Below are 26,195 nucleotides of genomic sequence, written 5' to 3'. Positions count from 1 at the left end.
ACTTAGCGAGTGCGTATGTTCTCGAAGTATTAAACACCTGTTAAATGCTAGCGTGACTAGCCCGAGTGGGGATGTCAAACCCTATGGATCCATATCTAATATTCGCGTTCACTGGTTCAAAAATCAATGATTAAACGTTACCGTGCTAAGGGAAATCTTTGTGCCGTTATATCACCCACACATATATAAAGTTTAAGTACTCGTGTCTAGTATGTAAAAACATAAAAAATGCATGTATTCTCAGTCCCAAAAATAGTTAAAGTAAAAAGGGAGCTATAACTCACAGTGAAAGATGCGGTAAAAGTCAATATGAAAAGTATGCAAGTAGTAAGTCGGTCCGGAAGGTCCTCAACCTAAGTCAAAGGTTACTAGGTCAGTAAATTGTCCTAAAAAGTTTAAAAGTGAATAAATTAAGTTTAAGTATCATCATCATCATTCGTAAAAGATAAAGTAAGTTTTCAACAAGAATAGAGATCGAAACAAAGGGCTGACTTCGGACAGCTACTACAACCTCTATACAAACTGAAATGACACTCGGTCAGTGGCCAAGGCTCCGTTTGTGAGTCCTCTTACCACTAACCAATTTTCAGATCCTAACTCGATGTCGTTTGACCGTGGCGACGGTTCAAGCGCGAGTAGGTCAGAAATTTCAGCACGTCGTTACGAAGGCGTAGTGATTTTCGGAAGGCTATAAATCCCAAACCGTATATCGGATTTAGGCGAGTCTTGAACAAAAAGTCATCTACTCAAACCTAACTATCTGAAAATCAACTTTCCAGAAGTCTTAGGAGTCTGATCAGATCTCAAAAAATAGAAACAAGTGCTCTGGTGGGTTTCTTGGTGCTTGATGCTTATCACGGTTCTCATCCTTGATGCGTATAAGCCTCAAGTGTACAAATCTTTGATGTTTTAGCATCATTATGACCAAGTTTTAACCATCAACACACAACTAAATGTAAAAGCTAACTTTCTACAAGTTTTAAACATCAAGGTTGTCTCTTTATTGTATAAACACAATAAAGCTTCAACTCTTGTCCTTTTGATACAAGTTTATGCATCTTCATCATATGAGATGATGAAGACTTGATATTTATCACCACAAAGATCATAGAAAGGTTCCAAGTAAGTGAGATCTACAATAATAACTTAGATCTCAACTGTTAAGAAACCCTAAGCTAGAAAGTTTGGATTTTTACAAGATTAATGAGACCATAAGCTAGGAAGCTAAGCTCTAGTAAAAGTAATGAGATCATAAGCTAAAAAGCTTAGATATAAACAAAATAATGAAACCCTAAGCTAGAAAGCTTGGATCTTTAATGTTCTTGAAGATCTTTAAAGCAAAAAGCTAGATCTACAAGTTACATGAAGATCATAAACACAAGTTTTGATCTTTTAATAAAATAAAGTGATCATAAGCTATAAAACTTAGATCCAACAAAGAAATGAAGATCCAAAGCTAGAAAGCTTGAATCTTCCATGTTCTTGAAGGATTCAAATCAAAGTTTGAATCTACAAGATATAACAAGATCAAAAAGCTAAAAAGTTTGATCTCATGATGATGATGATGATGATGATGTCTTGATTAAGAAGGAAGAAGGAAGAAGAAGAAAATTTAAGAACCTACTATTTTAGTGTGAGAAAGACTAGAGGGAAAATTAGAGAGCAAATGTGTGTAAAATGAGAATGAGATCAAGTGTGAAATGGAAGAATGAGGCTTGATATTTATAGTGGTGGAGGTGGTGGTAGGTCGTAGGTCTTGGGGGGACAAGGGGACAACTTTTTTGCTTTTTGCATGGTGGTGGTCTAAAGGTGGTGCTTGTTGTTGGGATCCCATGCAACATGTGTGGTAATGGTTAACAAAAATGCTAGTATGTTGGCTCATCTTAATGGGTTTTTGTCCTACATTTTAATGGATCACAAATCCATTAAAGTTGGGCTAATTTAATGGTCCATTAACTAGAGTAGGGTGGGTCTAAGTCCATTAAGGTAAAAAGTCCATTAAGACTAACTAGTGTGCATTAGTAAATTACTAAGCGTAATTAAGCAACTAATAAGCCAAGTAATTGTCATTAAAAAATAACAATTAGTATTACGTAGTCATAATATTCCAATTATGACAAAAGTTAAACGTATAGCAAGTACATAGCTCGTTTCAAATGTCAAGTGACACTAACGGTCGTAAAAGCATTCGAGGATCAAGTTAAGTGCTTAAGCACTTAATAACACATTGTAAGGTATTAACGAAAGTAATTATCTTGAAATAAGATCCCAGAGCATGAACTAGCTCAGTACGTACATATACACAGATTCATGAAAGTATAGAGCACAAAAATATAAGTCGAAAAAGTCGGGTCGTTACAATTAAAATTATAAGTTGAGGCTCCTATAAGCTCTTATAAGTGCATCGCCCAAACACCCATGCTTTTTATAAGTTTAGTCCATAAATCTTTTTTCATCAACTCAAAATCTCTATCACCATCTACCCACCAAAGTTTAATTTTTACTAGCTTTTAAAATATCAATATTCAACCCCTCGTATAAGGTAATAAATAGTGTCTCATTCAACCCAAAAAGTGATAACAAAAACAACTCGAGAAACAACACCCTACGAAAGACATCGATTGAGTCTTCCATTCTTGAAACATTTCTTAGACCACTCCCAACCATGACTCCCTTTCTCAATTTTTTTCAACACCACGTCAGCTTTCTCTCTCCATCTTCTTCACCATTTCCTCCATAACACTCTCATAGCACATCATAGCCAACTATGACATACTTACTTAAATTTTATTATTATTATTATTATTATTATTATTATTATTATTATTATTATTATTATTATTATTATTATTATTATTATTTAAATTGATATGGAGTAATATTTTTAAACAACACTTTTATTAAAAAAAAACAAAAATACGGTTACATTTTTTTATAAAAAAAAAGACATAATCAAAAGGCATTACATTCATAAATTAAAATTAAGACAGTTTTTAAGAATTTTCCACATTTCCTCGTAAACGAAGTTACAACCTGTTTTTTCCTCAAAAGCGTGTCGTGTATACGTAACGGCTATATTATTATTATTAATTTTATACGTAACGACTCTTAATTAAAATAAATAAAATATAATAATTTACTCGTAATAAATAAAACACGAACTTTTATTTCATAACACAAACACATATACGGTTAAACTAAAATACAATAATTAATTCGGAATAAATAAAACACAAATTCTTATTCGGAATCTCCACTCGAATAAGAACGGCCATCGGTATCGTACATAGGTTGCGAGGGTATATAACGGCCACGTTCATCGTAATTTTGGTTGAGTTCCTCAAGGTAATGCCAACTCAAAGTTTCTTCATCTTCGTAAATTAAATAAAGAGAAAGTCGATTTGAACGTTGTTCGACAATATCTTTTATACTGTCATGTAGCGGACAACGCGGGATCAGTATTGTAGTGACCCGTCCTAATCCATCTGGACGAAGTCTTCAACAGTTGGTCCCATTGCGAGGTTCTGACCTCTATATGACATGAACGACTCCATGTAATATGAGCAAATGCACAGCGGAAGATTTCTTTCATACCTGAGAATAAACATACTTAAAAGTGTCAACCAAAAGGTTGGTGAGTTCATAGGTTTATCATAAACAGTAAAATTCATCATTTTGATGGACCACAAGATTTTAAATACAGTACACCTGTTTCGTGTACGAAACCATTTTTCATAAATCTTAGTAACCGTACACATATCTCGTGTACAAAATATAATACACATAACCTGTGTATAAAAATCATTCTCTCGATACATAACATTCACATCAATTGATGGCAATTATCATGTCCACATAATTCAATGGTGGCAATTATCATGTTCACATAATTCAATGGTGGTAATTATCATGTCCACATAATTCAACGGTGGCAATTATCATGTCCACATAATTCAACAGTGGCAATTATCATGTCCACATAATTCAATGGTGATAATTATCATGTCCACATAATTCAATGGTGGCAATTATCATGTCCATATAATTCAATGGTGGCAATTATCATGTCGACATAATTCAATAATAATAATTCATTCGAGGAATGTTTTGCTTGTGTCTATCTCGTCAAACATTTATAAAAGCATTTCATGTATTCGTAGTTCAAAAATATATTTCAAAAGCATTTAATAAAGCAGTTCTAAAAACAGCGCATGTATTCTCAGTCCCAAAAATATAAAGAGTTAAAGGGATCAAATGAACTCACAATACGATATTTTGTAGTAAAAATATGCGTATGACGGAACTGAACAATGCAGGGTTGGCCTCGGATTCACGAACCTATATCATTATATATATATATATATATATATATATATATATATATATATATATATATATATATATATATATATATATATATATATATATATATATATATATTAGCACTTCTAATTGTAATCAAATAAATTCATATATAATTATTAGTGATATAAGTGTTAATTATATATTTCATTAATAACTTAATTAAATATATTTATTTTATATTCTTTAAATAAATAACTAATTTTTATTATAAAAATATTAATATAGTTTTGTTAAATATATTTTTTATATAATTGATTTTGATTGTAATAATAATAATAGTAATAGTAATACTGATATTAATAATATAGTTATAATAATAATGATACTAGTAATGATCAATAATAATAATAATAATATATTGGTAAAAATAATAATTTTTAATAATAACAATACTAATAATGATAAAAATGATAATTTTACTAATAATGTTAATTTTAAAAAAAATGATAATTCTAATTAATAATAATGATAATAATAATATTTAGATTCTTAATAATGATATGATGGTGATAATAAAAATAATAATAATAATAATAATAATAATAATAATAATAATAATAATAATAATAATAATAATAATAATAATAATAATAATAATAATAATAATAATAATAATAATAATAATAATAATAATAATAATAATAATAATAATAATAAAGCTACCTTAGTGAAATAAGCTTTTAAATAAATTAAACGCTTTTGCCCGGGCTCGAACCCGAGACCTCTCGGTTAATCACCAACACCCATAACCCATGGCTCTACTTAATCATTTCTGTATTAGTAAGGGATTCAAATTCTTTTAATCTATATATATGCGACTTCCACAGCAACCTGAGTCGTTTCTTGGCGCAACAAATATAGGACACAGCCCAACCGAAACAATTGGCCCAATGGAAATACACTCTCGGCCCACACAAACTTAAAACCTCTTGGACCAAAGATGATGTCTGTTTTTTTTAAATTGGAACATGGAGAAATATAGTAGCCCAAATTTTTATTTAGGTTTATTATTTGGTTCGTGAATAAGCAAGTGGCTGGAAAAAAAATGTCGACATATTCATCATCATGTTTTCTTTATTTTTTTCTTTCACAGCACCTTTATCATATTCATTGTTCACGATCAAGTTCGAATAGAAAACAGAAAAAGAAGAGGTTCGTTGAAAACAGAAAATAGAAACACAATCGTAGCAAAATGGGTTTTGTTGTAACAGCCAAATCATGAAGGGTTTCGAAAATAACACAGGAATTGTAGCAGTATCGTTTAATCAGGAACAGAAATTGTGTAGTGTAGCAGGAGTTTGAAGGTGGTTTGATCCGAAAATAGGTACAGCAGTAACTTTAGTGGTGATTGAATAATAGAAGCGGAAACAAGAATGGAAATAGTTGGGTTTCGGTTTGTTTAACTCCACAAATCACGGCCCACATATTTGAGTTGGATCTCAGTCCAACAATGGTTACGGCTCAAAAAAGATTCTTTAGCCTGACATTCTATTTTCAATTTTAAATGTTCGATGGTGGTTCCTTGATACAAGTTGACAGATGAATTGAGCAATTGACTGTCGGTGAGAAAAGAAAAAAAATTATTAAACGTCCCTCAAAAGAAGTCTTGGTCGGCCATGAGTGCCAACTTGATTCCACTAGTCTATTTAAAATGCAATGTTTATTACACCATTTCATCAAGTTGACAAAACATTAAACATGCTCAATCATTCTCGTTTCATTTATGTTCAACAGAAGAAAAAAAACGAAGCTACAGCCGGAAGAGGGAAAGAAAAAGACACGCTTACAGCAGCCCTTTTTTGGGTTTTATTCGATCGAATTAGAAGCTGGTACAGCAGGAACAAAATGGGGAGTGGGAGTGTTATTGTGGTTATGTTGAAAGGTGGCGGTTTGGGTTGCTTTCGGCTGCAAGTACAGTAGCAGAAAGATGATGGCCACAAGGTGGTTTGCGATGGTTATAACGGAAATAGAAGACAGATAACAGTAACAATGAAGGTGAAATGGTGTCGGGTTGGTTCATGAGTTTGGTTCTCGGCTAACAATAGAAGCAAAAGTGAAGTGATGTTTCATTGTGGTGATCGACGCTTGAGCAGGGAAACAAACGAAGTTGGTGGTGGTGATCTTGGTTCGAACAAACAGCAAATAAAATGATGGTTTTTGGATAACATGAAGATGTGTAATTGGGTGAGTTTAATAGGTCCATAAATAAAATTGGGTGCGGGTTCTAATGGCTGTAAACGAAAGTAATATCCATAAAAATAAAGAAGGTGATGGTGAATGTAATTCTATAACTCTCTCCTTTTCCCTCCTTAACTCTTGAATAGAAGTAGTGATTTTATAGTTGCAAGTGAATGATTATATCGTGTCAAAATTTCATCTCAATTGTTTTGTAGCGAAGAAGGTGGTCGACAGAGAATCTCGAGTAGGAAGAAGGAAGGACAGGTAATAGTAATAGATAGGGACCTGAAACAGATTCGTACGCTTTAACTGTTATTGACAGCTAACAAAATTCGATTGAAATTGTTTTGTAGTGTTTAATTGAAGTCGTTCAAGAATCTTGAACAGGGGAAGAAAGGACAGTCGACAGATTACAGAATCGTGAGCAGGATCGAATAAAAGAAAAATATGAATTCTGATAGTGATATGACACAGTATTCGATGCCTTTATCTGATTAATATCTAACAAAATTTGTATCTGTCTATTTGATTTTTCTTAATGAATGATAGAAGGAATAAAGATTGACCATGGCATGAAACAAACTAAACTGGTGATCCTCTGTACTCTATGTATACATTATTTACAGAGTGATGTAGAAGCAATCGACTATATACTCTTTACAGCTCACCAAATTGCTTGTCAACAGGTTATATCAATCACGCAGATAATATTCGATTCAGGAAGCAGAAGAAAATATACATTTTAAATTTTAATTTGTACTAAGTTTGTTTGTTAGTGTGGTAAATTGGAATCAATCTGTACTGATTGCAGACAGAAAACAAAGATTGTATACAGTTTGATGTAGATATGAAGCAGATTTTGATTCTGTAATTGAAGCTGATCTTGTACTCCTTACTTAATTAATCTAAAATAATAATTATATTATTAATACAATAATACTGATTCATATAATGTATCTGTATATATTAGTAAATATATATATATATATCTGTTTTTATATTTGATTACTATATATAATTAGTATTATTTTCTAATAATAATAATAATAACTATAATAATAATAATAATTTTTAATGATAATGGTAATAATAATTATAAAAGTAATAATAATAATGCTAGAAATGATTGTTGTAATAATATCTAATAATAATATAACAATTTATACATATCAAATTATATATATATATATATATATATATATATATATATATATATATATATATATATATATATATATATATATATATATATATATATATATATATATATATATATATATATATATATAAGTAATAATATCAATAATACAAATATTAATATTAATATTAATAATAATAATAATGAAAGTAATGATAATAATATTAATATAACAATTATATTCAAAACTTGTAATTAAATTTAATATAATACTATATCATATTTACTAATTATAATATATTGAATCTTTAATAATTATTAATTACAATATATAATATCATTTAAGTTATAATATCATATATTACTTTATTATTTCAAATAACTATATTTTGTAATATTACAAATTACCATTTAATATATATTTAAATATATACATTTCTATTTACAAATAAACGTTCGTGAATCCTCGAGAATGATCGAAGGTCAATTGAATATATGAAACATTTCAAAATTTTTGAGACTCAACCTAACAGACTTTGCTTATCGTGTCAAAATATTAAATCGTATCGAGAGTTTGATTTAAAGTTAGTCGAAATTTTCCGGGTCGTCACAGTACCTACCCGTTAAATAAATTTCGTCCCAAAATTTGAGTGTGGTTGTCATGGTTAACAATAAGAATCTTTTCATGACGAATATGAGTTGATAAATATAGTTTTATCATTATTGAATAATATGGATAAAACAATTCGATTAATCGAAGCGTATGAGTGAAGCTATCGCAAAAGAGTGAAATGAGGTAATAAATATTCGTATTGACTTTTGACGTAGTCACAGTTGATTTCTGGAATTCAAGAAATTTAAGGAAATCTTCTAATCAGAAAGAAAATATAATAGCACGATTTATTAGCAACTGTTGGAATTACGGAAGAACAGAAGTATCAAGGAAATATTTGTGACAACCCGGAAATTTCCAACCAAATTTAAACTTTATCTTTATATTATTCCGACACGATAAGCAAAGTTTGTTAAGTTAAATCTCAAGAATTTTAAATTGTGTTCATACATTCATTATAACCTCGACCAAATTCCGATGATTCACGAACCGTTATATATAAATAAATATGTATATATATGTATATATATATTATAACTTGAGAATATTAATAAAGTATTAAACGTATAATACTTTACATGAACGTATTTGTTTCAATATGTTTATCGATGGAATTAGAAGATAATATCAAATGATTGATTTATCAGATACATTATGATATGATTATGGGTCTATGTTATGAGGTCCACTGTGATTTAAGAAATCTATTCTTTTTGACAACATTCGGAAAATGGTAAAGTGATTTATAAGTAAGAACGTGAAGTGTAAATAACTTAGATGTTGGATATCGACAAGTTAAGTAACTCGACATTTTTCATTAAGATGATTTCATACGTTTATTTAACCTTTGAACTTTATCCCATGCTTCACCAACAAACTGTAATTTAAAAACTTGAAATCTATTATGAATATATATGATTCTACTTTTCTAAAACATTTTATGATATAACGATTTCCATTATTTTAACCTTTAAACAAAATGATTCTTAAAAATATATTTGGTTTTGGAAAACAAAATTATTATATTTATTTGATTTAGTTTCAAACGTACAAAAACGTTTTCAGTTTAAAAAGAACTTTATTATTAAAACGTATATAACTTTTATAAATATCTAGAACCACTTTTGACAACTCATTACTTAACCAGTATGATAAAGATAACGATATTTATATTTTATTTTATTAAATATATATAACGATTTAAATTAATATTATATATATTTATACGCATATTATACGTACATAGTTTTATACTTTTACTATACTTAAACTTTACCTTTACTTTATTTTTACTTTACTTTAACTTTAATAATTCACTTTAATAATTCATACTTTAATAATTCACTTTAATAATTCATACTTTAATAATTCACTTTAATAATTCATACTTTAATAATTCACTTTAATAATTCATACTTTAATAATTCACTTTAATAATTCATACTTTAATAATTCACTTTAATAATTCAAAAATCTATTATAAATAGAATTCAATAGGTTTCATTATTTCATAGAAACTTGAAAATATTTTTCTCTAAACTCTCTCAATCGATTTACATATATATATTTACTCCGTATTATTTCAAGATATTATTAGTATACCTAAAATATTACGTCAGAGTGCTGTCCGAGTGATTTTGAAATTGTTTTTCGAGTGGGATTGGATTAAGGAAATTATGGGTTATAGCTATGGAGGTGATTGGGTATGGTTCATGGGTATGCTCGTGAGGTCAATATAGTGTTTATCATCTCCGTTGTGTCTACGTACCTTTCCTACAATATTGAATCTCAATATTGATACGTGAGTACTCATAATTTAACTTTTACATACTAATAGTGTATCCTTGACTAGTGCTCGAGTATATAGGATTATGCATATTTGTACTTTTGATATTGCCTTTAGTTAGGTTATGTTGAATCCTGAATTAGTTATATATGCGACCGAGATAAGGTATAAGATATGCATGTCGTTAGAAAGCTAACGAAAAATTAAGAACTTTTCATTTAGATATCGAATGATTTCGATGAACGGATTTGAAGTTATAGTCCATCGAATTTTTGTATTATTATTAAAAATGATTATTATTATCGTCGTTATTATCGTCGTTCTAGTTTTATCTTATTATTATTATTATCTTTATCAATAAAAGGATTTATCATTAAAAAAATTGTTATTTTTTATTATTATTACTATCGTTATTATCGTTAAAGTTATAATTAGTATTATTATTATTATCAAATTATTATTATTATTATTATTATTATTATTATTATTATTATTATTATTATTATTATTATTATTATTATTATTATTATTATTATTATTGGTATTATTATTATTATCATTATTAATATATATATATCATTATTTAAAAATGGTTATTGTTATTGTTAATATTATTATTACTATATTATCATTAAGATAATTATTAGTATTATCGCTAATAATGTTATAGTAACTATCATTATTAATATTAGTGTAATTAAAACAAATATTTGTAACACCTAATTATTTTGATTACTATTATTATCATTATTACGAACACGATATAAAAGACGATTAAAAGCAAATAAACGAAACGATTAGGAAATAATGGGTAAGAGTATCATGATGAAATTAAAATATTATAAGATATTGATTTAGATAAAATTATCTTTCTTATTATTTTTATCATTACTATTATTATTAAAATTATCGTTAGTATTAAAACTATCATTTTAACAAAAATTATCATTTTAATAGAAATGTCATTGTTACTATAAAATATCATTGTTATTATTATTATTATTATTATTTTAAATAGAATTATTATTTTAAAGATAATATTAAAAATTATCGTAAATATTAAAGTTATCATAATTAGAATTATCGTTTATCATAAAGTCATCTTAGTAATTATAAATATTGATATTTTTATAATAATAATTATTATTACAAAATAATACAACTTTTACTTACTATCATTATAGATATTATTTTATCAAATAAATATTTGATATAAAGATATTTTACTACGTGTAATAACTTACTTTAATAATACCTATCATATTATCTTTATAATATTAAATGAACCCTATAAATTTTATTACTTAATATATATAAAAGTATATTTTATTATATAAATATAATATAAAATTATGTTTATTAATAAATAAATTATATTATTTACTCTAATAAATCTTTTAAAAATATTTAAAAATATAAAACGACGATATTTAAACTATATATTAATCATGTATAGATTTTTGGAAATTATTTTGAGTCAAATTTACTTTTGTTGACTTTTGCATATTAGTCTCGAGCATTAGGATTGTGGTACACTATGACTTGATCTAATTTGTTAGACAAATATTGACCAACACATAAATATATATAATTAATTTAGGTTCGTGAATCCGAGGCCAACCTTGCACTTGTTCAATGACGTTATATGTATTTTTACTACGAAATACAGTATGGTGAGTTTCATTATTCCCTTTTTACTCATTACATTTTTGGGCTGAGAATACATGCAAATGCTTTATTAACTGTTTTACAATATTTATATGCGTGAGTTTCATTTGCCTTTTTACCCTTTATATTTTTGGGACTGAGAATACATGCGCTTTTATAAATGTTTGACGAAATAGACACAAGTAATTGAAACTACATTCTATGGTTGAATTATCGAAATCGAATATGCCCCTTTTTATTAAAGTCTGGTAATCTAAGAATTAGGGAACAGACACCCTAATTGACGCGAATTCTAAAGATAGATCTATTGGGCCTAACAAACCCCATCCAAAGTACCGAATGCTTTAGTACTTCGAAATTATATCATGTCCGAAGGAGGATCCCGGAATGATAGGGGATATTCTTATATGTATCTAGTTAATGTCGGTTACCAGGTGTTCACCATATGAATGATTATTTTTTGTCTCTATGCATGGGACGTATATTTATGAGAACTGGAAATGAAATTCTTGTGGTCTATTAAAATGATGGAAATAAATGATTATGATAAACTAATGAACTCACCAACCTTTTGGTTGACACTTTAAAGCATGTTTATTCTCAGGTGTTAAAGAAATCTTCTGCTATGCATTTGCTCATTTTAAAGATATTACTTGGAGTCTTTCATAGCATATTTCGAAGAACGTTGCATTCGAGTCATTGAGTTCATCAAAGATTATTATTAAATCAATTTATAGTTGGATAGTGAATATTATGAAATGGTATGCATGCCTGTCAATTTTTGATGTAAAGAAAGATTGTCTTTTAAAAACGAATGCAATGTTTGTAAAATGTATCATATAGAGGTCAAATACCTCGCAATGTAATCAACTGTTGTGAATCGTTTATAATGTATATGAACGGGTTCTTTCAGTTGGTATCAGAGCGGTGGTCTTAGCGAACCAGGTCTGCATTAGTGTGTCTAACAGATAAGTCGATAGGATGCATTAGTGAGTCTGGACTTCGACCGTGTCTGCATGTCAATAGTTTTGCTTATCATTTTGTGTCAAAAATTAACTACTTATCATCCTCAGGAAATTACCTGCTTATCATTTTTAGTCTAAGACACGTCTTGCTGCATTGATTGCATGAATGGTGTAAAGACAAAAATTCATATCTTAGCGTATCTGCTAAATCATATCTTATCGTATCTATTACTATAAAGGTTGCCTGATATATCCCGTAAATTCCTCCGTAATTTACAAAATCTTTTGTTCTATATATATGGATATTCTATGTAATTAGAATACCATCCGATAACCGAAAATCATTTCATATCGAAAAAAAAAAAAAAATCCTTATTCAATCGTACGAAATGGAATTCATCATTAATTCAAGTTCCTCGGATTTTGAAATGGAATCCCACTCCAGCTCCGAAAGTAGTGTGACCGGAATAGATCAAACAATCAGTCATCACCTATTCTGGATGAATTGGGGATGGGTTCGTAGCCTCCTCAATCATTGGAGACAAGAAGAAGGTGATCCCTTCCATCCACCACATTACCCTCTTGATGAAGAACCTGAAGCACTTACCGGCGAACCTGTTCGAAACACCATTTTCTCGCTCATTTCCAGAGTATCTCATCACGATTATATATTACATCAAATTATAGATTTTATTTATCCGCTCGTTCCGACCGACAATCATCCTGGAATAATAGAAGAAGTCAACGAACTTCGCGCTCGGGTAGTGGCTTTGGAGAATATGGTGCAGAGATTACAAACACCAGCAGCAGCACCAGCAGCATAACCAGTACCACCATCATCAACGCCAACAGTACCATTACCACCTCCAACCACAACCACGTTGTAAACCTCAACTTCACAATCTGTCCCACTAGTATCAACGTCATACGCACCATAGATACCAAGGAGTACCAACAACAATAACTGACGAAGTATTAATTCATAACTTCATTGGAGAAACATTCCGCGACGGTTATATAATCTCTAAAGTCTTAGAGATTATCTAATCTAGCCCTAACCATAAATCAGTTAAGCGAACCAAAATGATAGAAGGAAGAGTAGAAACCCTGAAAAAAAATGGTGTGTGATTAACAAGTTAAACTTGTTTTACCAACAGCATCAACAGTACCGTCAACGTCACCAGCATCGTCAGTACAGTCAACATCAGAATCAACAACACCTATAATATCACAAACTCCGTCAGTTCAAGAATCACTGTGGACATCATTACGAATCAATAACGTGTATATTGTATCAACAAGCTATGAAGAATTAACTCATTCCCTCTGAAGAAATTATATATATATTTTATATATATATATTTTGAAATAAAAAATAAATCTTTCCGTGCTAAGCTATTGTGTGTGAATCTTAACTACTCGATTAATTCATATTACAAATATGCAATAATGTACGTCCCTCGCCCTTGACTTAACCATCGTTAACTACAATCTCTATCTCAATTCAACAAATTCCAATTCCTAATAAATCAAGTATATATTTGATTTTACACTTCATCATTGATGTAACCGAAACTTTTCAGATAACATCATTCGTACTTTGCGAAGTTCACAAGAATTTAACGAAAACCAACATCACATCTCAACAAATAACGAAGTATTGATTCATAATTTCAATATTATTGAAGAAATACTTATGTAACCTCTAAAGCCTTCAAGGAATTATTCAATTCTAGTTCCAACCGTAAATCGAATGAGTTTAATTTAGTATTAACTCATTAAAATCTATGTTACATCTGAGGAGAATATATACATATATATTTTCATAAAGACTGTAATAAAATTCTTATGTACAAAATATTAATTGTGAAAATTTTTTTAACGGGTAGGTAATACCCGAGAGATATATATAAATTCACAATTAATATGTTACATTCTTCGAATCAGATTAAGCAAATTATCAATTATACTTCCTACTTTCTCAATAATATACATTCTTTCATAGAAATCAAAACAATCATACTCATTCAAACCCAATTACATATTCTGATTTTAAAATCTCATAATTCAATTCGAGATATAACCGGTACCATCACTTTTAGATTCCTACATCTTTCAAAGCTATACTTTGACTTCAAAAGTGTGTTAGAACATCAAATGTATACAAACAATTACAATCTGTGTTCAAACCCTTCGAAAATCTCTGAAGACACTTCAAATAATGAGCAATCGAGATGATGATCCAACCACATATTACCCACAGTTATGTACTTAAAAAGCTCTCGAAACCAAAGTCATAATTCAACACATATCTGTGTCAGATCTTTTGGCATTTATTAGCAAAAATAACCTTGCAATTCCTTTGCAAAGTAGCAAATTATATCACAACTCCATCAAGACAACTTCGATTTTTCATTCGGAGTAGCCTTATCATAATTTTGATATATGTGATTACCCTTTTGTTACCGGAGAACCTTTCATATTCCACCACATTAGCAATAAACTTACCAACAACTTCACTGATCTTGGGCATTCTGAAGAATCTTTATATTTATCGAAACCTCATCATTTACTCATCTGCCTCTTGTAACGAGAATTACCATACGAATCATTGGGAATTAGCAATCAGTATTTTGAAATCTCACAGCATGTTGACGCCAACAGTTATACATAACGTCTATTTCCAAGGCTTACATACTTCGAATGTGAAGTTTCTGAAAAACACTCTGAACCGCGAACTAGTTCTCGAAATGCTGATGAAGCAACAAAAACTGTAAACAACCTTAGCAGTAAAAAGTTTGATGATAAAGATTAGTGTATTAACAAAGCTCAGAAATAGAGAAGTTTTGGAACTGGAAAACGGATTGAGCAAAGTATGAAGGAGGCTGTGGACAAATCACAAAGACTGAACCTGCCTTCAAAGAATCCAAATGATTCAGTGTCTGCTGAAGTCATTAACGAATACCTTGCTCCTGACACTAAACCCTTACAGACAATATTCTTCATCATCCTCTGATATTAGAAATTCTAAGATATCATCGTATTTTTCATTATAAATATCCTCCATATTTCTGAAGATATTTCCATAACTATTCTTATCGGGAATCATTTATCTCTTTGCGCTATCTGTATTACATCAAAAAGGAAACTGTTTAGTTCCTATACTCTGTAAACCTTTGAGTTTAAAATATGAATGTTTTTGAAGTAGTGTTGGAAACTGAAGCATGAGTTAGTATAATATAATGACACTTGATCAACGTGATTATATTACAGTAATTCATGCTGAGTTTCTAAATGGAACGTGATGATTCACAGATCATAACATCATCATGTGCCATGTTATACGACTCTTGTATTCTATTTAACCTCTAAAATATCAAGAAAATATTTCTTGATGATTCGGCCTTTTCCAAGGTATTCTAGTAATTTGCCAAGTCAAGATTGTACCATCACAATTTCCTTCCTAGAACATTAACAATGTTCATTCCGAAATTCATATCTGTGAATTCTGGACCATTACAAGCGGTGGTTAATCGCAAGAAGAAGAAACGAAAGGACAAAACTCCGAAATAGAAATTGGGGTATAAATTGCAGCAAATAAAAGAGAGCATTAACTATGGATGACAATGATTATAGAAGATAGAAGCAGAGACTTTGAAATATAAGGGAAGATATAAAGCCCAACGACAAACCAAAAATTATAAACCATATATATCGATGCATATAGCAATATAAAGACACGGGAGAACTAGAAACACTATAAACCCAAGAGTATAGTAGAAGTAAATAGATTCTTCCGGCCATAGATGAAAAAGAAGAATGACCGATATGAAAGTTATAAATATATCGAGAATCAGAACTGGATGGAGCATATTGATGAACACTTTAAAATATGAGTTGAGGGGGAAAGAATAGAAGGTGATGAAACATGACTAGGAACTTAGAAATCAACAGATTTAACTCACACAATGACGGAATAAGTGAATCAAACCCTCTAGTAAATAGGTTAAGCTTTTTGGGATTAATTTAGTCATACCATAACTAAATCAAGTGTGATTAGATCAACACCTAGAGCTATTATTCACCACCTGGGTGATTTGGGTTGAGAGAGAATCGAAGGAGCTCACTAGATCTGAGTGTGTGTAACAAATGAGAGGCTTAACCTAAAATGATGAACATAAGACTTTATATACCCCTGCTGTTGACTCACCCGTACGATTCATCCATCACACATACGAGTTGGCTTCATCAGCCGTACGGGTGATCACTCACTCGTGTCTTCTCATTTAGGTTGTAATTGTGACTTAGCTCAGTATCAACCGTGCGTATGAGCCTATCAGCCGTACGAGTGAGGCTTCACTTGGACGTCTGACTAATTGTAACATAGTCAAACATCTAAATCTCATTCCTGCAGTTGCTGTAACCACATAAAAACACGGATAGGATAATAACGAACGATCATGGTGGCCTGTAAACTGTTGTACCTGCAATAGACGTGGGTAGATGTCTAGGGACTTGCATAAAATGCATCAACAGAAGGTGTGAGTTGTAAGAAAACGAAGGAGGTGAATTTATAAGAAAATCTCCGACTAAACAATTAAAATGGACTATCGCATTTAAAGCGGATCCAAATTCCTTTTGTTACCGGAGAATCAAATCTTATTACAAAGATTTTCTTCAAATCCCTTGAAATCTGGAAATCAATCATATCTACGTCAAATGATAAGATGAATCTACACTTACTCATTTCACTCTTCTATGTTAGCTTCATTCGTACTCTTCATATAAATGGATTGTTTATCTAAATTATTCGCTGATGATAAAACTCTAATTTTCAGCCTGTATGCATCATGAAAACATACTTATTATCATTCACGACCTTTCCACTCAAATTTCGGGACGAAATTTCTTTAACGGGTAGGTACTGTGACAACCCGGAAATTTCCAACCAAATTTAAACTTTATCTTTATATTATTCCGACACGATAAGCAAAGTTTGTTAAGTTAAATCTCAAGAATTTTAAATTGTGTTCATACATTCATTATAACCTCGACCAAATTCCGACGATTCACGAACCGTTATATATAAATAAATATGTATATATATGTATATATATATTATAACTTGAGAATATTAATAAAGTATTAAACGTATAATACTTTACATGAATGTATTTGTTTCAATATGTTTATCGATGGAATTAGAAGATAATATCAAATGATTGATTTATCAGATACATTATGATATGATTATGGGTCTATGTTATGAGGTCCACTGTGATTTAAGAAATCTATTCTTTTTGACAACATTCGGAAAATGGTAAAGTGATTTATAAGTAAGAACGTGAAGTGTAAATAACTTAGATGTTGGATATCGACAAGTTAAGTAACTCGACATTTTTCATTAAGATGATTTCATACGTTTATTTAACCTTTGAACTTTATCCCATGCTTCACCAACAAACTGTAATTTAAAAACTTGAAACCTATTATGAATATATATGATTCTACTTTTCTAAAACATTTTATGATATAACGATTTCCATTATTTTAACCTTTAAACAAAATGATTCTTAAAAATATATTTGGTTTTGGAAAACAAAATTATTATATTTATTTGATTTAGTTTCAAACGTACAAAAACGTTTTCAGTTTAAAAAGAACTTTATTATTAAAACGTATATAACTTTTATAAATATCTAGAACCACTTTTGACAACTCATTACTTAACCAGTATGATAAAGATAACGATATTTATATTTTATTTTATTAAATATATATAACGATTTAAATTAATATTATATATATTTATACGCGTATTATACGTACATAGTTTTATACTTTTACTATACTTAAACTTTACCTTTACTTTATTTTTACTTTACTTTAACTTTAATAATTCACTTTAATAATTCATACTTTAATAATTCACTTTAATAATTCATACTTTAATAATTCACTTTAATAATGCATACTTTAATAATTCACTTTAATAATTCATACTTTAATAATTCACTTTAATAATTCATACTTTAATAATTCACTTTAATAATTCAAAAATCTATTATAAATAGAATTCAATAGGTTTCATTATTTCATAGAAACTTGAAAATATTTTTCTCTAAACTCTCTCAATCGATTTACATATATATATTTACTCCGTATTATTTCAAGATATTATTAGTATACCTAAAATATTACGTCAGAGTGCTGTCCGAGTGATTTTGAAATTGTTTTTCGAGTGGGATTGGATTAAGGAAATTATGGGTTATAGCTATGGAGGTGATTGGGTATGGTTCATGGGTATGCTCGTGAGGTCAATATAGTGTTTATCATCTCCGTTGTGTCTACGTACCTTTCCTACAATATTGAATCTCAATATTGATACGTGAGTACTCATAATTTAACTTTTACATACTAATAGTGTATCCTTGACTAGTGCTCGAGTATATAGGATTATGCATATTTGTACTTTTGATATTGCCTTTAGTTAGGTTATGTTGAATCCTGAATTAGTTATATATGCGACTGAGATAAGGTATAAGATATGCATGTCGTTAGAAAGCTAACGAAAAATTAAGAACTTTTCATTTAGATATCGAATGATTTCGATGAACGGATTTGAAGTTATAGTCCATCGAATTTTTGTATTATTATTAAAAATGATTATTATTATCGTCGTTATTATCGTCATTCTAGTTTTATCTTATTATTATTATTATCTTTATCAATAAAAGGATTTATCATTAAAAAAATTGTTATTTTTTATTATTATTACTATCGTTATTATCGTTAAAGTTATAATTAGTATTATTATTATTATCAAATTATTATTATTATTATTATTATTATTATTATTATTATTATTATTATTATTATTATTATTATTATTATTATTATTGGTATTATTATTATTATCATTATTAATATATATATCATTATTTAAAAATGGTTATTGTTATTGTTAATATTATTATTACTATATTATCATTAAGATAATTATTAGTATTATCGCTAATAATGTTATAGTAACTATCATTATTAATATTAGTGTAATTAAAACAAATATTTGTAACACCTAATTATTTTGATTACTATTATTATCATTATTACGAACACGATATAAAAGACGATTAAAAGCAAATAAACGAAACGATTAGGAAATAATGGGTAAGAGTATCATGATGAAATTAAAATATTATAAGATATTGATTTAGATAAAATTATCTTTCTTATTATTTTTATCATTACTATTATTATTAAAATTATCGTTAGTATTAAAACTATCATTTTAACAAAAATTATCATTTTAATAGAAATGTCATTGTTACTATAAAATATAATTGTTATTATTATTATTATTATTATTTTAAATAGAATTATTATTTTAAAGATAATATTAAAAATTATCGTAAATATTAAAGTTATCATAATTAGAATTATCGTTTATCATAATGTCATCTTAGTAATTATAAATATTGTTATGTTTATAATAATAATTATTATTACAAAATAATACAACTTTTACTTACTATCATTATAGATATTATTTTATCAAATAAATATTTGATATAAACATATTTTACTACGTGTAATAACTTACTTTAATAATACCTATCATATTATCTTTATAATATTAAATGAACCCTATAAATTTTATTACTTAATATATATAAAAGTATATTTTATTATATAAATATAATATAAAATTATGTTTATTAATAAATAAATTATATTATTTACTCTAATAAATCTTTTAAAAATATTTAAAATTATAAAACGACGATATTTAAACTATATATTAATCATGTATAGATTTTTGGAAATTATTTTGAGTCAAATTTACTTTTGTTGACTTTTGCATATTAGTCTCGAGCATTAGGATTGTGGTACACTATGACTTGATCTAATTTGTTAGACAAATATTGACCAACACATAAATATATATAATTAATTTAGGTTCGTGAATCCGAGGCCAACCTTGCACTTGTTCAATGACGTTATATGTATTTTTACTACGAAATACAGTATGGTGAGTTTCATTATTCCCTTTTTACTCATTACATTTTTGGGCTGAGAATACATGCAAATGCTTTATTAACTGTTTTACAATATTTATATGCGTGAGTTTCATTTGCCTTTTTACCCTTTATATTTTTGGGACTGAGAATACATGCGCTTTTATAAATGTTTGACGAAATAGACACAAGTAATTGAAACTACATTCTATGGTTGAATTATCGAAATCGAATATGCCCCTTTTTATTAAAGTCTGGTAATCTAAGAATTAGGGAACAGACACCCTAATTGACGCGAATTCTAAAGATAGATCTATTGGGCCTAACAAACCCCATCCAAAGTACCGGATGCTTTAGTACTTCGAAATTATATCATGTTCGAAGGAGGATCCCGGAATGATAGGGGATATTCTTATATGTATCTAGTTAATGTCGGTTACCAGGTGTTCACCATATGAATGATTATTTTTTGTCTCTATGCATGGGACGTATATTTATGAGAACTGGAAATGAAATTCTTGTGGTCTATTAAAATGATGGAAATAAATGATTATGATAAACTAATGAACTCACCAACCTTTTGGTTGACACTTTAAAGCATGTTTATTCTCAGGTGTTAAAGAAATCTTCCGCTATGCATTTGCTCATTTTAAAGATATTACTTGGAGTCTTTCATAGCATATTTCGAAGAACGTTGCATTCGAGTCATTGAGTTCATCAAAGATTATTATTAAATCAATTTATAGTTGGATAGTGAATATTATGAAATGGTATGCATGCCTGTCAATTTTTGATGTAAAGAAAGATTGTCTTTTAAAAACGAATGCAATGTTTGTAAAATGTATCATATAGAGGTCAAATACCTCACAATGTAATCAACTGTTGTGAATCGTTTATAATGTATATGAACGGGTTCTTTCAATATTTCCGTGATATGCTTAGAGATTAAGTAGAATGAAAGAGTCGTGTAACATGGCACATGATGACGGTATTGTCTATGAATCATCACGGTTCCATTAGAAATTCAGCACGACTTACTGTAATATAATCACGTTGGTCGGGCGTCATTATAATATACTAACTCATGCTTCAACTCCCAACACTTCTCCAGAAATCATTCATAATTTAAACTCAAATTTTATAGAAGGATAGAAACTAAAACAGTTTCTTTTATGATATAACATAGATAGCACGAAGTGATAAATAATTTTGAACAAGAATATTTATGAAAATATCCTTAGAAATATCGAAGATATTTATTATGATATTTTGGAATTTCTAAGTTCGAAGGATGTTTGAAGAAAATTTTCCGCAAGGATTTAGAATAAGTAGGAGCAAAGTATTCGCTAAAGATTTCATTAGATACTGAATCATCTGGATTCTTAACAGAATTTCTCAAAGTTAATTTGTTTGTTTCTAACAAATTTTATTTTGTCCAATGTTTTCTTCATTATGCCACTTGTTGGATTCTGATAGGTCAAAATTCAAATATGAAATTGAATGAAAATGGTTATTCTGCGATGAACGGATACGTATATCTGTGGATGTAAGTAGGATAGTAAATGACTATTGAATCGGATTTGAAGAATGTACAGTATAATGTGACGACCCAAAAATTTCAGATCAAATTTAAACTTTAATCTTTATATATTCTCGACACGATAAGCAAAGTTTGTAAGTTGAATCTCAAGAATTTTAAACTATGTTCATACACTTATTTAACCTCGACCAAAATTCTAATGATTCACGAATCATTATATGGACGAATATGATTATATAGGTATATGTGTATATATTATAACTTGAAAACATTAACAAAAGTATTAGACGTATAATACTTTACATAAACGTATTTGTTTCAAAATATATTCTAATAATTATCGACGAAATTAAAAGATAATATCAAATGATTGAATTATCAGATACAATGAATTATGGCTACGAGTCCCTATTAGGAGGTCCACTTTGATTTAGGAAACCTTTCCTTTTTAACCATATTCGGAAAATGGTAAAATGATTTTTACAAATAAGAACAAAGTGTCAACTAACGAGAACTAGACAAGAGTTAGTGAAGATTCTTATTTGATTTTCAATTCATACCTTACAATATTTTCCTCGTGATATTAATAAGATAACTATTATGATTATCATTTTAAAGTTGGAATATGGAATGTGAATAACTTAGACATTGGGTATCGACATTTTACATTAAGGTGATTTTGTATTTTTATCTAACCTTTAGACTTTATATCACGTTGCACCAACAAACGTTAAGAACTTGAAACCTATGAAAAGTATATTTAATTTTATTTCTCTAAAATGTTTTACGATATAACAACCTCTACTAATATAAATTTTTAGTAAAATGATTCTTAAATATACTTAGTTTTGAAAAACAAAGTTTCATATTTATTTAATATTGTTTCAAACGTACAAAAACATTTTTTTTAAAGAACTTTATTAGTGAAACGTTTTATAAGATAAATTGTTCATAAGTTTTAAGGAACTAATTAAAGCTTGTATTATAAATTACATATATATATTGTTTCAAAAAAACGTAAAACGAGATACCACATGATATTTTCTATTACTTAAACATTTTGAACTTTGAAATATAATTAGATAGATATTTCAATTATATGTAAGATATACAAAATTATATTTTAAGTAAGAATATATATATATTTTACAAACGCGTTAATGTATAAATTAAATATAAAACATTTCGATATTATTAAACGTATTTTAATAAACAACGAGACTTTGATTTATAGAAGCAAATGACCACAACACTTTTATGATTAGATTACACTTTGAGTGGGTTAGTTTTTCATTAAATTAAGTATTATTATTTATAAAGGTACTCGTCACAAAACGTAAAGTACTAGTTTTCTCAGCGTATGAAACGTCGTCTGAAAAACTGAAAGTGGTACATGAGTCGAGTGACAACGTACATGTTATTTGATTAGAAATTACATTTTTACCATGAATGTAAATATAATATAATATATAAGTAATTATATAAATTAAATATAATATATATATATATATAATAATATATCGAGTGTCGGCAGGAGTTATAAATCGATGTGAGCTGGTACCCATAGTCATGCGATCGCATGACTTTGTCACTATAACCCCATGTGGTCGCATGGGGTAAAAATCCTGAAATGATCTATAAAGTCTCGACGATTCAGGTTACACACACACACACACACACACACATATACACCGATATATTACTCCCTCTGTTTTAATTATTATTTATATTATAATTATTATTATTATTAATCATATTATTATTATTAGGAGTATTAAGTGTTATTATTATTATGTATTATACATAAAATACTACGACGAGGTTCTGCCCGCGTGATTTCAAAAATGAGTTTTTGGAGTAGGATAGGGCTAAGAAAATTATGGGTTATAACTATGGAGGTGATAGGTAATGTTCGAGGGTATGCTCGTGAGGTCAAACTAGTGTTTATCATCTCTGTTGTGTCTACGTACCTTTCCTGCAATATTGAATCTCAATATTGATACGTAAGCACTCATAATTTAACTTTTACATACTAGTAGTGTATCTCTGACTAGTGCTCGAGTATATAGGATTATGCATGTTTGTACTTTTGATATTGCCATTTGTTAGGTTATGTTGAATCCTGAATTAGTTATATATGCAGTTGAGATAAGGTATAAGATATTTATGTCGTTGGAAAGCTAGCGAAAAATTAAAAACTTTTCATTTAGATATCGAATGGTTTCGATGAACGGATTTGAAGTTATAGTCAATTGAAATTTGGTATTATTATTAAAAATGATTATTATTATCGTCGTTATTATCGTCGTTATAGTTCTTATCTAATTATTATTATTATTATTATTATTTTATTATTATTATTATTATTATTATTATTATTATCATTATCAATAAAAAGTATTATCATTAAAAATTGTTATTATTACTATCGTTATTATCGTTAAAGTTATAATTAGTATTATCATTATCATAATATCTATTATCATTAGTATTATTAAAATTAAAAATTAATATTAGTAACACCTAATTATTATAATTACTATTATTATCATTAACACGAACGCGATATAAAAGACGATTAAAAGCTATTAAACAAACCGATTAGGAAATAATGAGTATGAGTATCATGATGAAATTTAAATTATTGTAAGATATTGATTTAGATAAAATTATCATTTTTCATTATTTTTATCACTATTATTATTAAAAGTATTATTAATATTAAAACTATCATTTTTACAAAATTATTATTTTAATAAGAATATCATTGTTAATATAAAATTTCATTATTTTTATTAATATGAATTACCATTTTATCATAACATCATTTTAACAAATATAAATATTGTTATTATTATTAATAGAATAATAATAATTATTATTACAAAATAATATAACTTTTACTTACTGTTATTATTATCTATATTATTTTATCAAATAAATATGTAATACAAAGATGGTTTACTACGTGTAACATAATTACTTTAATACTACCTATCATATTATTTTTATGATGTTAAATGAACTTTATAAATTTTATTACTTAAGATATATAAAAGTATATTTTATATAAAATTTTATTTATTAATAAATGAATTATATTATTTACTCTAATAGATCTTTTAAAAATATTTAAAAATAAAAAACGATGATATTTAAACTATATATTAATCATGTATAGATTTTGGAAATCATTTTGAGTCAAATTGACTTTTATTGACCTTTGCGTATTAGTCTCGAGCATTAGGATTGAGATACACTATGACTTGACCTAATTTGTTAGACAAATATTGACCAACACACACACACACACACACACACACATATATATATATATATATATATACATATATATATATATATATATATATATATATATATATATATAATTAATTTAGGTTCGTGAATCCGAGGCCAACCTTGCACTTGTTCAATGACATTATATGTATTTTTACTACGAAATACAGTATGGTGAGTTTCATTTGCCTTTTTACCCTTTATATTTTTGGACTGAGAATACATGCGAATTTTTATAAATGTTTTACGAAATAGACACAAGTAATCGAAACTACATTATATGGTTGAATGATCAAAGTCGAATATGCCCCTTTTGCTTGGTAGCCTAAGAATTAGGGAACATCACTAATTTTGAGAATTAGTACACCCCTAATTGACGTGAATCCTAAAGATATATCTATTGGGCCTAACAAACCCCATCCAAAGTACCGGATGCTTTAGTACTTCAAGTTTTTATATCATGTCCGATGGATGTCCCGGAATGATGGGGATATTCTTATATGCATCTTGTTAATGTCGGTTACCAGGTGTTCAATCGATATGAATGATTTTTGTCTCTATGCATGGGACGTATATTTATGAGAAATGGAAATGAAATTCTTGTGGTCTATTAAAATGATGGAAATG

Source organism: Rutidosis leptorrhynchoides, chromosome 2 (assembly GCF_046630445.1).
Source record: "Rutidosis leptorrhynchoides isolate AG116_Rl617_1_P2 chromosome 2, CSIRO_AGI_Rlap_v1, whole genome shotgun sequence".
NCBI classification, from domain to species: domain Eukaryota; kingdom Viridiplantae; phylum Streptophyta; class Magnoliopsida; order Asterales; family Asteraceae; genus Rutidosis; species Rutidosis leptorrhynchoides.
This window is presented reverse-complemented; position numbering follows the sequence as displayed.